This window comes from Oncorhynchus kisutch, linkage group LG22, assembly GCF_002021735.2.
Source record: "Oncorhynchus kisutch isolate 150728-3 linkage group LG22, Okis_V2, whole genome shotgun sequence".
NCBI lineage: Eukaryota > Metazoa > Chordata > Actinopteri > Salmoniformes > Salmonidae > Oncorhynchus > Oncorhynchus kisutch.
In genome coordinates, this window is record NC_034195.2 from 14,772,458 (window position 1) to 14,787,034 (window position 14,577).

Genomic DNA, 14,577 nt, shown 5'->3' on the forward strand with positions numbered 1-14,577 from the left:
ATCAAACATCTCCAATCCAAAGTTAAATCTAGAATTGGCTTCCTATTTCGCAACAAAGCATCCTTCACTCATGCTGCCAAACATACCCTTGTAAAACTGACCATCCTACCAATCCTCGACTTTGGCGATGTCATTTACAAAATAGCCTCCAATACCCTACTCAACAAATTGGATGCAGTCTATCACAGTGCAATCCGTTTTATCACCAAAGCCCCATATACTACCCACCATTGCGACCTGTACGCTCTCGTTGGCTGGCCCTCGCTTCATACTCGTCGCCAAACCCACTGGCTCCATGTCATCTACAAGACCCTGCTAGGTAAAGTCCCCCCTTATCTCAGCTCGCTGGTCACCATAGCATCTCCCACCTGTAGCACACGCTCCAGCAGGTATATCTCTCTAGTCACCCCCAAAACCAATTCTTTCTTTGGCCGCCTCTCCTTCCAGTTCTCTGCTGCCAATGACTGGAACGAACTACAAAAATCTCTGAAACTGGAAACACTTATCTCCCTCACTAGCTTTAAGCACCAACTGTCAGAGCAGCTCACAGATTACTGCACCTGTACATAGACCACCTATAATTTAGCCCAAACAACTACCTCTTTCCCAACTGTATTTAATTTTTATTTATTTATTTATTTTGCTCCTTTGCACCCCATTATTTTTATTTCTACTTTGCACATTCTTCCATTGCAAAACTACCATTCCAGTATTTTACTTGCTATATTGTATTTACTTTGCCATCATGGCCTTTTTTGCCTTTACCTCCCTTCTCACCTCATTTGCTCACATTGTATATAGACTTGTTTATACTGCATTATTGACTGTATGTTTGTTTTTACTCCATGTGTAACTCTGTGTCGTTTTATCTGTCGAACTGCTTTGCTTTATCTTGGCCAGGTCGCAATTGTAAATGAGAACTTGTTCTCAACTTGCCTACCTGGTTAAATAAAGGTAAAATAAATAAAAATAAAAAAATAAAACGCTATCTTCAAGCGGTCCGAGGGGAAGGAGAAGACCTGCAGCTTGATGATGAAAGAACGCGAGAAACGACCAACAGGTTCCTGACTCTCCAACAAAGCGTTTCGGGGGAAGGTAAGCGGGGCTTTTGGGGAACCAGGGTGGCCGGGGAGGCCGCACTGCTAACAGCTGGGTTACTGAGGGTCTGGGAGGTTACCACCGTGGTTGGCTGCCTGAAAAGCAGCAAAGTGTTCAATGCGCGGTCATGGCATTCGGGCCAAGGTCTGGAACCGTTCCATAAGACCACGAAGCAACTCCTCATGCCTTCCAATGGTGGCTCCTTGGGAGGAGACAGCATTGCATATCTGGTCCGAGTCTGCTGTGTCCATCAGGGCCAGTTCGTACTGTCAAGGCTCAGGAGAAGACCCAGGTGCAGACAGTTTCGAAGTAACAACAGTTTATTACAAAAACAGGGTGGCAGGCAAATGACAGGTCAAGGGCAGACAGAGGTCAGTAGTCCAGAGCAGAGTCCAAAAGGAACAGAAATGCAGGCAGTCTCAGGGTCAGAGAAGCAGAGGCCAGTAATCCAGGGTGGTGTTACAAGGTACAGAACGACAGGCAGGCTCAGGGTCACGGCAGGCAGAATGGTCAGAAACCGGGAAAGCTAGAAAACAGGAACTAGAGACAGACAGGATCATGGGAAAAACTGCTGATAGGCTTGATGAAACAAAACGAACTGGCAACAGACAAATAGAGAACACAGGTATAAGTACACTGGGGATAATGGGGAAGATGGGCGACACCTGGAAGGGAGTGGAGACAAGCACAAAGACAGGTGAAATAGATCAGGGTGTGACAGACCTACATGTAGAGATACATTTTTTTTAGATACATTGTAGACCTACTTTAGGCAAGGTGAGTGTCACTAGTGTTGAGTAATGTGCTTTGAAAAAGTGTTGTAGATCTACTTCCTCTGCTGACATCTTGACCCAGTTTATGTCCTCATTTGCCATGCAAACCGGGCGGCAGGGTGTTTGGGTCATTGTCTGCATTTGAGAGAGATTGCTCATCGTCATAGATACAGTATGTGCTACAGCATAATTGAAGTAAGGACAGTGGGAGGTCTGCTGTTAACTTATGGCCTGTTGTAACCTGGAGTCACACCTTTCCAGTATTCCTCACCCAACCCTGAACTCCGCCCTTAACACAGTTACCATTAAAAAAATGATCTGTTTATCTCAGAATTTTTTCATTGAGACCAAAGAGAACAGACGGAATGGACATAGTTTTCAGCAAGCCAGCTTCTTTCTATGGTGCTACCCGAGATACGGGTGATACAGAGAGTCAGGCGGCATTGGCGGAGAGTCAGGCGGAGAATGACACATTGAAGAGGGTGATGAAGATGATGAGATGATGAAGTCACTATCTATGTCAGGCACACCTGTGAGCTCTGGAACTCCACCTCTGACAGGCAGAGACAACAATTGTGGCGGGTTAGTCAGGTTGTCGGTTCACCCATTCCCATTTCCATTCCTCTTCCTCTTCTGACACCAGAGCTTGACGAACTCGTGGCACCACCAGTGATGCCACGAGTGAACACAGAATACCAACTGGGATGGATTCCGAGGCAAATTTGGCTTACCAGTGAACCTCCGAGTGTTCATAATGAATACTGTGTCCCGGAGGTTTCTGTCCATAAGCGATGCAACCTGAAAAAGCATTAAAGACCGAGTTAATGAGTACTTGAGGTCGCCGAGAAAGACTGGACATGGCCTGCTCTCCCTTATATAAGGAATTAGGCATGTAGAATATGTTGGCTATACTGTACAGCCCTTACAAATATGAAAATGTATTAGAATCCACATTGTCCACCCTACAAAAATCCCCCAATTTCTGGCTCTTATGTCTGGGTGCAAATGCATTTGACCGTCATCCTTAGCGGTCTTTATAATAACTTATTTTATTTTCCCACTTGTAATTAAAGCTCATTCACCATTCAAGTGCAGGCAACAGGCTATCAGTGTATCACCCACCACTTTACAATGTGAGCTGGAGCATTTTGAAAACAGGTTTTCAAACACTTTTTACAAGGGTAGCAGGTTGTGAACTCTGCAAACAACGTTTCCACTCCGAGAATGAGTGCGGTAATGACTAGAATTAATACATTCTTTCAATGCATTGGAATACAAAAGAAGCCATCCACCATTGATTGGCTATTAGCAGGACAATAGACTCCTGCCAAGTTGATTTCTATTTTTAGGGACTTGAAATGTATTAATGGTTGTTTAATGGATGTTTGCTACTAATGATAATGACATGAATAAGGATATCAAAAAGGAGAGTAGGAGGAGCAAGCTCTGCGTGCTGTCGGGACGTTGTATTGATTAATGTGACGACTTCATCGAACTGTTTATAATTACGTGTTTAAATGAATCAGGTAATTATTAACTCAGTAACCTGGGGCACCATGGGAAAGTTAGGCTTTATTGAGTTTCTATTTCCCAAATTAACTCAAAGAATATCAGATTATCGATTTAATAAACGTCGCTAATGAATTTCAATTTCATCCACAGTCTCATTCTGAACGTTGCATAATCTGAGAATCTGCACAAACCCGAGTCCCACTAAATAACTCTGTACCACACCAATGTAGTTAATTATTTATTTACTAACAAACTAAAATGATAATATAAGATACACAAACACACGTTCTAGGCTATTGATTAGAACTTAGTACAATGAAACAGGTCCCTAGCGCGCCAACACAATATGACACGTGTTACACAAAATGGGGATTTAAAAAGAGAGAGAAAGAGAGAAAAGCACACTTGGGTACACTTGGTAAACTATGCTTAGTTTAACCCTAAATGGTTAGTTTAACCCTATACTTGTCCCGTACTAACAATATTATGACTCAGAGTATAATGATGTAACTACGTGTCGAAGGTCTCCGATGGGGTATCTCCTTGTGGGCCGAGTTTCGGCTTCTCCACTGATGAAGACACTTCTGTTGTTACCGGGTGTAACTCTCTGACTGTCCACACGATGTAAGTGTCCTTTCTCTTAGTGGTCCGTTTCCACGCCCTTGTTCACATTTCATATTTTCAAAAACATTCCTTTTGATCTGGACATTTTCCACACAACGTACAATATGCAAACATCAGGCACATATTGTGAAAACTATTCAAGTTACAATGTTTTCGTTACAACGTCGTCATTTATCTTTTAATAAACGACATTCAATTTCATATTCCATCTATCGACATTACCACCATTTTGGCTGACGAAACATATTGTCCCAAAGTCAATTTATTGCATGTTACTGTTCTGAGGTAAGTTCTCCATAGGCCCATCATACATTCCATTCCTCCACAGTGAGAGGACAAAGGGATTTTGTCTGCTGCCTTAAGATTTACAATGGGCGTGAGGTGTCATAAAACCCTCTACCTCCATACCTCTCGATCTCTCCCCCTCTGGCGGGTGTGAGAGATATCTCTTGTAGAAGTGCGGTCCACAGTAACCTGACTTGAACAGGCCAGTCATGATCGTGCTTATTACAGTATGTGTGATTCATATTTTTTTTCGGACCATTTCGAACAGCGCAAACACAACAAACACAATAATAATTTACAAAAAAAATCTATCCCGTAAAGTCTGTTCTAACAAAAAGGTTTTAAAGTCTTTAGTACAGCCAAGATTAAAAATAGTTGAATCAATTCCTGAATTCAATCGCTTTCGCCGACGTTGCGGTTGATTTATTGTTTAGTTATTCAAGGCGTCTTTCTCTGTGCTGGAGTTCTTTTAAGAACGTGATGGTATAGCAATAGCCTAATACACTTGACATTAACTTGAACCTTCTCCCTCATTTTAACCTCTAACAAAATCACTAATAGTCTAGAATAGTCCCATGTAGCTCAGTTGGTGGAGCATGGCGCTTGCAATGCCAGGGCTGTGTGATCGTTTCCCAGAGTGGACAAGTATGAGAAGAAAAAAAAGTGTGAAAATATATGCACTCACTACTGCAAGTCTTACCTACTAAAATGTAAATCATATTGTTTTTTATTAGTGCTAGTATATTTTAGCAGCTTTGACATGAGTCATCCAAACAGCGGCTATAGAGCAAACGCGATCTAATGCCGATGTCTTTCGGCGACAGCTTGCCCATGTGCAAACGCTCTCATCGGCCTGATGTATCATGTACAGTGCATTCGGAAAGTATGCAGACCCCTTCAATTTCCCACAATTTGTTACGTTACAGCCTTATTCTAAAATGTATTAAATTGTTTTTTCCCCCTCATCAATCTACACACAATACCCTATAATGACAAGGCAAAATCTGTTTTTCAGAAATGTCAGCAAATGTATTAAAAATAAAAAACTGAGATATTACATTTACATAAGTATTCAGACCCTTTACTCAGTACTTTGTTGAAGCACCTTTGGCAGCTATTACATCCTCTAGTCTTCTTGGGTATGACGCTACAAGCTTGAAACCTCTGTATTTGGGGAGTTTCTTCCATTCTTCTCTGCAGATCCTCTCAAGCTTTGTCAGGTTAGATGGGGAACGTCGCTGCACAACTATTTTCACGTCTCTCCAGAGATGTTCATTCGGTTTCTGGCTGGGCCACTCAAGAATATTCAGTATTTGTCCCGAAGCCACATCTGCATTGTTTTGGCTGTGTGCTTAGGGTAGTTGTCCTGTTGGAAGGTGAACCTTCGCCCCAGTCTAAGGTCCTGAGCACTCTGTATCATGTTTTCATCAAGGATCTCTCTGTACTTTGCTCTGTTCATCTTTCTCTCAATCCTGACTAGGCTCCCAGTCCCTGCAGCTGAAAAACCTTCCCACAGCATGATGCTGCCACCACCATGCTTCACCGTAGGGATGGTGTCAGGTTTCCTCCAGACGTGACGCTTGTCATTCAGGGAGTTCAATCTTGGTTTCATCAGACCACAAAATCTCTCATAGTCTGAGTGTCCTTTAGGTGCCTTTTGGCAAACTCCAAGTGGGTTGTCATGTGTCTTTTACTGAGGATTGGCTTTCGTCTGGCCACTCTACCATAAAGGCCTGCTTGGTGGAGTGCTGCAGAGATGGTTGTCCTTCTGGAAGGTTCTCCCATCTCCAGGAACTCTAGAGCTCTGTCAGTGACCATTGAGTTTTGGTTACCTCCTTGACCAAGCCCTATCTCCCCCGATTGCTCAATCTGGACGGGCGGACAGTCTTTGTGGTTCCAAACTTCTTCCATTTAAGAATGATGGACCCATAGCCTGCCTGCTGTTCTGTACCTTGTCACACCACCCTGGATTATTGACCTTTGCCTGCCTTGACACTGAGACTGCCTGCCGTTCTGTACCTTTTGGTCTTGAATACATACCTTTGCCTACCCTTGACCTGTCATTTTGCCTGCCCCCTGTTCTAGTAATACACTTTTGTTACTTTGGCACTGTCTGCATCTGGGTCTTCTTTAAAACATGATACTACGAACTGGCCCTGACTGACCCCAAGGAGCCATCATTGGAAGGCATGAGGATTTGCTTCATGGTCTTATGGAAGGGTTCAAGACCTTGGCCGAACGCAATGACCAAGCGTTGAACACTGTTAGGCAGCCTACCACGACGGTAACTTCCCAGCTCCTCAGTAACCTGACTGTTAGCAGCACCGCCTCCCCGGCCACCCTGGTTTCCCTGGAACCCAGCTTGCCTCCCCCGGTGTGCTTCGATGGAGAGTCGGACACCTGCCTCTTCTCGCTCAGTGCTTCCTCATCATCGTGCTGCAGCCCTCCTCCTTCCATCTTGACCGCTCTACGATAGAGTACCTCATCAAGCTGATGTCCGAGAGGGCTCTCACCTGGGCTACGGCAGTATGGGAACAACAGTCGGCCATATGCTTCAGTCTGGAGGAGTTTGTGGCGGTAAATCAAGTTTTCAATGCCCCATTGTCCGGGAGAGATGCTGCCCGGTAGTTACTCCAGCTTCGGCAACTGTCTTGTCAGATTTGAAGTGAAATGCAGCGACTAAATCCTCAATCTTCTTTCTTGTAATCACTGGCATAAAAGTCAGTTTTCTACCTGAATGAGAGGCGGCAATGAACTGCTAGCACTTAAATAGGCTTGGAACAGTTGGTGTCTCTCTGCTGGAGTCCCACATAATGTAGTTTCTTAAAGTTGTTTAATTTCCGTGTACACTGCTTGAAGTAAGTATATGCTTACTTTCGAACCTCAACGTCCAGAAGCGAATAAGTGGCCCGAACCTAACGATAAGCTTGGGGTAATGGCAGAGATAATTGTGCTTTGGCTTGAGGGGTTTGTCTGGAAAATTCTTAGTTATTAAATGGATATATTCATCATTGAGGACTTGAAGATATGCCCCCTGGTCAGCAGTAATGGCTAATGCACATATATATCCGACGATTTCTCTTAGGCGCAAAATCAACTGCCATACACTTATCTGGTGGATTTTTGATCCAAGTATTCTCAACAGACACCAGTTTTGTACAGCATTTTACCTAGAGTAAAATAGAAAGCAAGCACCTTGTGTTTATTTTTCCCTGAAACCAAAGGATTTGCAACCTCTAATCAAATCAAATCAAATGTATTTATATAGCCCTTCGTACATCAGCTGATATCTCAAAGTGCTGTACAGAAACCCAGTCTAAAACCCCAAACAGCAAGCAATGCAGGTGTAGAAGCACGGTGGCTAGGAAAAACTCCCTAGAAAGGCCAAAACCTAGGAAGAAACCTAGAGAGGAACCAGGCTATGTGGGGTGGCCAGTCCTCTTCTGGCTGTGCCGGGTGGAGATTATAACAGAATATGGCCAAGATGTTCAAATGTTCATAAATGACCAGCATGGTCCAATAATAATAAGGCAGAACAGTTGAAACTGGAGCTACAGCACATCCAGGTGGACTGGGGACAGCATGAAGTCATCATGTCAGGTAGTCCTGAGGCATGGTCCTAGGGCTCAGGTCCTCAGAGAGAGAGAAAGAAAGAGAGAATTAGAGAGAGCACACTTAAATTCACACAGGACACCGAATAGGACAGGAGAAGTACTCCAGGTATAACAAACTGACCCTAGCCCCCCGACACATAAACTACTGCAGCATAAATACTGGAGGCTAAGACAGGAGGGGTCAGGAGACACTGTGGCCCCATCCGAGGACACCCCCGGACAGGGCCAAACAGGAAGGATATAACCCCACCCACTTTGCCAAAGCACAGCCCCCACACCACTAGATGCATCTTGATATAGTATTAAGGCTAAAGATGATGCTTCTGTTTTAAATAAAGCATTGTCTGCAATATTCTGTCCTCCCAAGAATCTTGAAAGATTTCCTTATCAGAGATGTGAGCGTGTGCACAGTTCTTACTGTGTCTTGAATGTCTCTGACTCAAAAAGGGAACCAAGTGTTTAATTCATTGGGACATACTGGGCAAAGCACTCTTTCCCAGATTCATTAGTGCCTAAATACAAGGGTGAAAGTTTTTTTTTAAAGCTTCATCGACACTGACCAAGGGGCCGCCTGCCTCCAGGTTATCGGAAAAGTCATTCTCTGTAGACACACCAGGGGTCTCAGTAACATTTTCAGTTTGTGTTTCCAACACTGTCTCATATGCATGTTTGACGGGGCTGTTTTTGTGTGTTATCGATATATGAGATGCAAATGTAGATTTAACAGCATGTTTTTTCACATTCCATAAAGCACAACTAATTTCTCTGCCCTAAATTCAGTCAAATGTAAACATCTGAACTGACAAATGTCTATAGGACAAATCAACATTTTATCTGCTTGTTGAAATTGAGCACTTTTCACAGACCTTTGATATCCTTTGTGGTCTCTGTATTAGTGAGACTTAAAGGCAGTAAATTGCCTGAATGCACGGGAACATTTAGGCACGCCACAATTAAAAGAGAAATTGGGTGCATTTCTATGAAGTTTCATGTGCTGCACGAACTGTATTATATTCATGCATACATGATTTGCAATGAAACATTTTAACTGTGTAAGGTTGATTCTGGATAATTTAAAAAACCTAAACAAATCAACTGTCTCAGTTCAAGCTGCAGTTCCCTGTACTTACTTCTAACCAAAATGTATATAAACAATTCAATTCAGAATAGCAAGCTAATGTTTGTGGCTGAGAATAGCTCACCTAAATTCAGCTCAAATGACAGCTGTAATGCAGCAAGCTCGCCAACTTGACAGATTGATTACACATTCGAACCATCAAGCCATAATGGACATAACGAAAATACATCTAGAATCTATTCCATCTTGATTCAAACAACGTTCCAATATTTAGCTACGGGAGGGCACAGCTAGCTATTAGCTCACGTACAAACATATTTGGAGAAAACAGAACATGGAATAGGTTATTCATTGTGACAGTTTTAGACTGAAGGCTCACAGGGACACTGGACGTTTTCAAACCAATTCACTGGCTCCCGATGCAAAATCTCCTGTCAAATTCCGACAAATTTGATATAGGCTACTGACCGCAATTGCAGATGTTTGCTTCCATCACGAGACTACCCAGGCATGTGGAAAGTGCAATGTGCCCAAATGGCCAATTCTTTACAATAGGCTATATGATTCTGTAGGGTATTTTACATCGGGAGCCGTAACCTAGTGAGAAATTGTCTTCTCATTGTGTGGCTGATGAAAGTAAAATATGATTTAACCCACTTGATGGATGCTTCAGTGTAGAGGTCTTGTACAAAAATTTACCTGAAAAGACCTCGCAATCCCATAATCCAATGTCCCTACTGTAGGACTAACCATTACTAGCTGTAAATCATCATGCCTGTATTTTGTGTACATGACATTCACTGTTACAAACTGTAATTGTTTGGCAACCCAAGATGCATTGCTGTCTACAATAGTATATTGTTAATGGGAATTACTGTGCATTTTTTTTATGTAAAAACTACAGCAATTTGTTAGAGTGCACTTATTCCACACAAGCCCATTCTCCCCAAATAAGGTGCTACCAACCTCCTGTGGTCCTTAGAGCTCATCTCGCACTGCAGCCGGGCCTTGCCCTTCTCCTTCACGCACAAGTTCTTTAGGTGGCTTGCATATTTTATGGCGATCCTTGGAGAGAGGGAGGATAGAAAAGGACCGACAAGGACAAGGCCAAGGGTCAGTATAGAATGGAATTTAACTGAATTAAATATGAAACAATTACCTTCTGTTCCACCTCACAAGTATCTTGATATAAACATGGCTTACATAAATATGGCCTTTGTCTCCTGTCTTTTATGACTGGAGGAACTGTGTTCCTATGTATGTGAAAGCCTAAAGTGTTCAAACAACAGTATATGGAGTCCTTTCAGATGAATGCTTATGAGGGAAAGACTGACAAGAATATGCAATTTAAAATGGTTAAGAACACAGCACTTGTCCTTTTGAAGTGGCACTTGGAGCTAGAAAACAAGTGTGTGTGTGTCCGTGCTTGTGTGTGTGTGCGTGTGCATGTGTGCGCACTAGTGTCTATGTGTAACACAGATAGTCTAATGATGAATAACTCAATTAACACCACCCCAATCACTGTGGCTGAATACCCAGAGGATCAGCTCATGTCCTTGTGCAGATATTTACATGCTTTAGCTTGTTCCTTGGGCTAGTAAACCTCTTGTTAATCAGGCCTGTAATGAATGAGCCTGTTGTCGTGTTTGGGATTTGCATAGATTATATTAAATGAAGCTGCATCATTTGGCTTCGTTTACGTAAAACAGCTGCATCATTTGACTCCCAAATGGCTCTTCCTTCAAAATGCTTGAAAATCGACCTACAACCATGAAGAAATTGCAAATCTCTAATGTAAAGCCCCAAACGTAGGCTACCATTATGTCAGATTATGATATGCACATAAATAAATGTACCTGGTCAAATTATTAGATTGCCTTTTTTACATACTGCGGTGAGGATTCACCATCTTCGGAGAAGGATTTTGTAACTTATTAGCAGATAATCGTTGTTTGAAGCGCAAAAAACAGTAGTAGCTGTATGCAAATCAGTACTGTAAAATATTATTTGTTGTTTCAAATGATTATTTCCAGTGACCTAGCTGCGTGGCTTTTTTCAAAAGCTCAGAGTACTTCACATTTCTTTTATATTTATTTTGACTAACAATAGACGGTTGAGAATCTGAATCTATGGTTGTTGTGGGGGAAAGGGGTTGAATGTGTATGAGTGTGAATGAGTGTGTATGAGTGTGTGGGTGTGTGTGTGTGTGTTATCCCACAACTATTCCATAAGGAGTAAAAGATGTTAGGGACAATATAGGATGATTCTCAATAATTGTTTTCCATAATTTAATTTTGGTAATGGCGAGACTGGTGAGAGGTAAAAATTCTTTGCATAAATTGACTACAAATATTAATAGCTAATTATGGAAAATAAGAAACAGTATTTTTAGAAACAGTATTTTTTTTAATGGCGATATATAATACAAATGGAGATGAGGGCGATGGAAATGCATTTGTCGGTTGATCTACTTCTGTTCTGTAGGTGGCACTGTGTGCTCTTTTCGAAGGATGGGGGGTCGGGGGTGGTGTGCCGGGCATCCCGATGACAACCCAACTCGGGATGAGGAGGGCTTTTAGAGGGTGGAAGAGTGGGGTCCAATTGGAGGTTTACTTAGTAGCAATGCAAATATCATGGTACAGCTATGTAGACACTCAATCATCATGTTACGTTTTAGTGGTACGTTTATAAACATCTTTGATAAATAGATTTGAAACTTGTCTCATTATGGTACGTGATGAAATAAGTATAGCCAGTTATAATTGTAATGGCTTAGCAGATAATAAGAAAAGACGATCAGTATTTACCTGGCTAAAAGAGAAGGAATATAATAATAATATAATCTATTGTTTACAGGAAATTCATTCAACATTTTTAGATGAAGTTTTGTGAAAAAGGACTGGGGCAGGGGCAAAGATGGGCAAAGAAAATCAAAAGCCGTGATGATATTAATTAACAGTGATCCAAATGAGCAAATTGTCCAAACAGATCATCAAGGTAGATGGATTATTTTAAATATGTTATTGGACAATAAACAGATATGGCTTATTGACCTTTATGGTCCAAATAATGATGATCCAAGCTTCTTTGAAAATGTATATAAGAATTGATCAACTCTACAAGCAACACTAGACTCTATTGTTATGGTGGGGGATTTTAATACAGTTTTAAATACACCTATGGACCGTAAAGGAAATCACACTACAAACAATAAAGAAGTCCAATCAAAGTGGCAAAGGCATTTGGGACATTGTGAAGCTCATGTATGATCACCTGCTCTTCTATCACAAGGGCAACGTCCACATTGTCAGCTGGCATTGGGTCATCTGCTGCAGCTCTATCCACAACGACACCGATTTTCACTCCGCGGGTGACTTCCTCAGAATCAGTTGTCTTCTGAAAAACAGAACAAAAATAGACAAAGATTAGAGGCATTGCCCTACAAAACATCCTCTGATACAATTTTTCTGTGAAACTGTCTGAAAATGTACTGTTGCAGGCAAGTGTGGTGGCAGGTAGCCTAGTGGTTAAGAGAATTGCGCCAGTAAACAAGCATGGTCCTTTTAAGCACGTCAGTCAACTATGATTGCTCTCAGTTCTAGATAGAATGTGTTCTTAGTTGAGGTTAAACATGTCTGTTCTTTTCCTATATGCAAAAAAACTATTGATTGTCCGCTATAGCGCCTTCAAAGGCCCATGGTCATCCAACACTGAAAATGAGGGTGGGAAACCATGTAAAGCCTCATCTATCATTCAGTGCTGTTTTGGCAATCAGCTCTTTCCATAACTTTCATTATATTAAAGGTGCACTGTGTAGAATTCTGCCTCTACTACTTTCTTTTTAAATGACCAGCTTACAAAAGCTGTAAAAACTATATTTCTAGATATTAAAAAATATATATAAAAAGTTATTTAGATCGGACAATGATTCCCTACAAGAAGCAATTCTTTGTAACACCAAAGCACATTCTAAAATGCTAAGTTTATATTGAAGACGGACCGGCGATTGCCCACTGACGAACAATCTTGAAGCAAAACCGATTGCAATTCCTGTTCAAATGGCAAAATCCGCACTGTACTGTAGGGATTCATTTTCCTATCAAAATCACTTTTTATCTTTTTTAAATATCAAGAAATTCAGTTTTTACAGCTTTTGTATAGAATTTGGAAATTCTCACAGTGCCACTTTAATTATGTTAATTGTCTAACAATAGGGAATTTGACCTACTGTATCACTAAGGGCACTGCAGTATTGTGTGCTGCCATACACCAGGGATGTGTGATACGTTCAAATATGATAAAAACTTGAGCATACTTACATTTCACAACCGTCGACAACAGCCATCAATAGTAGTTTACATGGTAGTTAGGAATTATTGGGCAAACCTAGTATTGTGTTTAATGTATGGTCCTGGTTTTTGGTTTGCAGTCCAAAATGAAGTTGTCCAAGATAAAGACTTAGTTTCTTCTGGACAAAAAGCATGCTAAATCACTATTCTCAACTGAATGTCTAACAAGGGAGAAAGGTTGAGTAAAAGTAAAACAAATAAAACATTGCTAAAAGAGACATCCTATATGCTGTAGTTGGTTCACATTTGATTTGGCCTGTGTGTTATAATCACTTCAGATGGCGACAGACATTTAACTTGACTCCATTGAACATTGCAGTGCTTCATGATTCATAGGAAATTTCAGTCCTGGGAGAAAGCATAAGGTTATGTTGTAGGATTGTATACCTCACGTCATCATAAAATTGGTAGGGTCTTCTCGCAGGAAGTATGGCAAGCCTTGGAGCACAGCCTCTCTTCTGTTGATTGGAACTCTAACAACAAAAGCACAATTGACTGTTTTACGACATTGTTAATGTGGTTGTCAATGATAAGGTCTCACCCCTAATAAAAAGTAGGTAATAACTGTACAGAAGATTTTTATGTCAATATAATCTAACCTACGTCTTTGTCAAGACTATCCATAAGGTGTTTTAGCTCCATCCCTCCACCACTCTTGGCCCGGTAGAATTCAAGAAGCTTGGAAAGATGACTGTCCAGGCCTTCATAAAATGTATTCCTGAGGTCCACAGACACCAGTCTTGTGAACTCCAGAGCAACCTGTTTGAAGAGCATAACATACCAGGGAAGGAATTTTAGGGACAAGGCCACTATGACTTAAGGGGGTGGCTAATCTGCCAGCGCACCAAAATCAGCTAGGGCACTAAGGCCATCAAGCAAAATAGCCAATTATATTGTGGCAAAACTCAAAAGAAATACTTGTTAAAAAACCTTATAAGCATTTAATGTAGGAAAGTGATTCAAATGATCCGCTGCCACTTTCAGACCAAAGGGTTACCATGGTAATGGAGCTACAGTACTTATACTGATTTGGGGTGAATATATCTTGACTTTTCAGTTTAAACTGAAACTAACACTGAAAAACCAGGAAGCTTGTGATTAAAATATACAAAGCTAGGAAACATGAAAACTAGCTAAATCTCAGTTGGGATAATATAAAATGTGTATATGACAGCCTGTGACTGCCACTGTGCTCATTGTTAAATGAAGTTAAGGGATTCAGAGTCAAGCTATGAAACTAAATG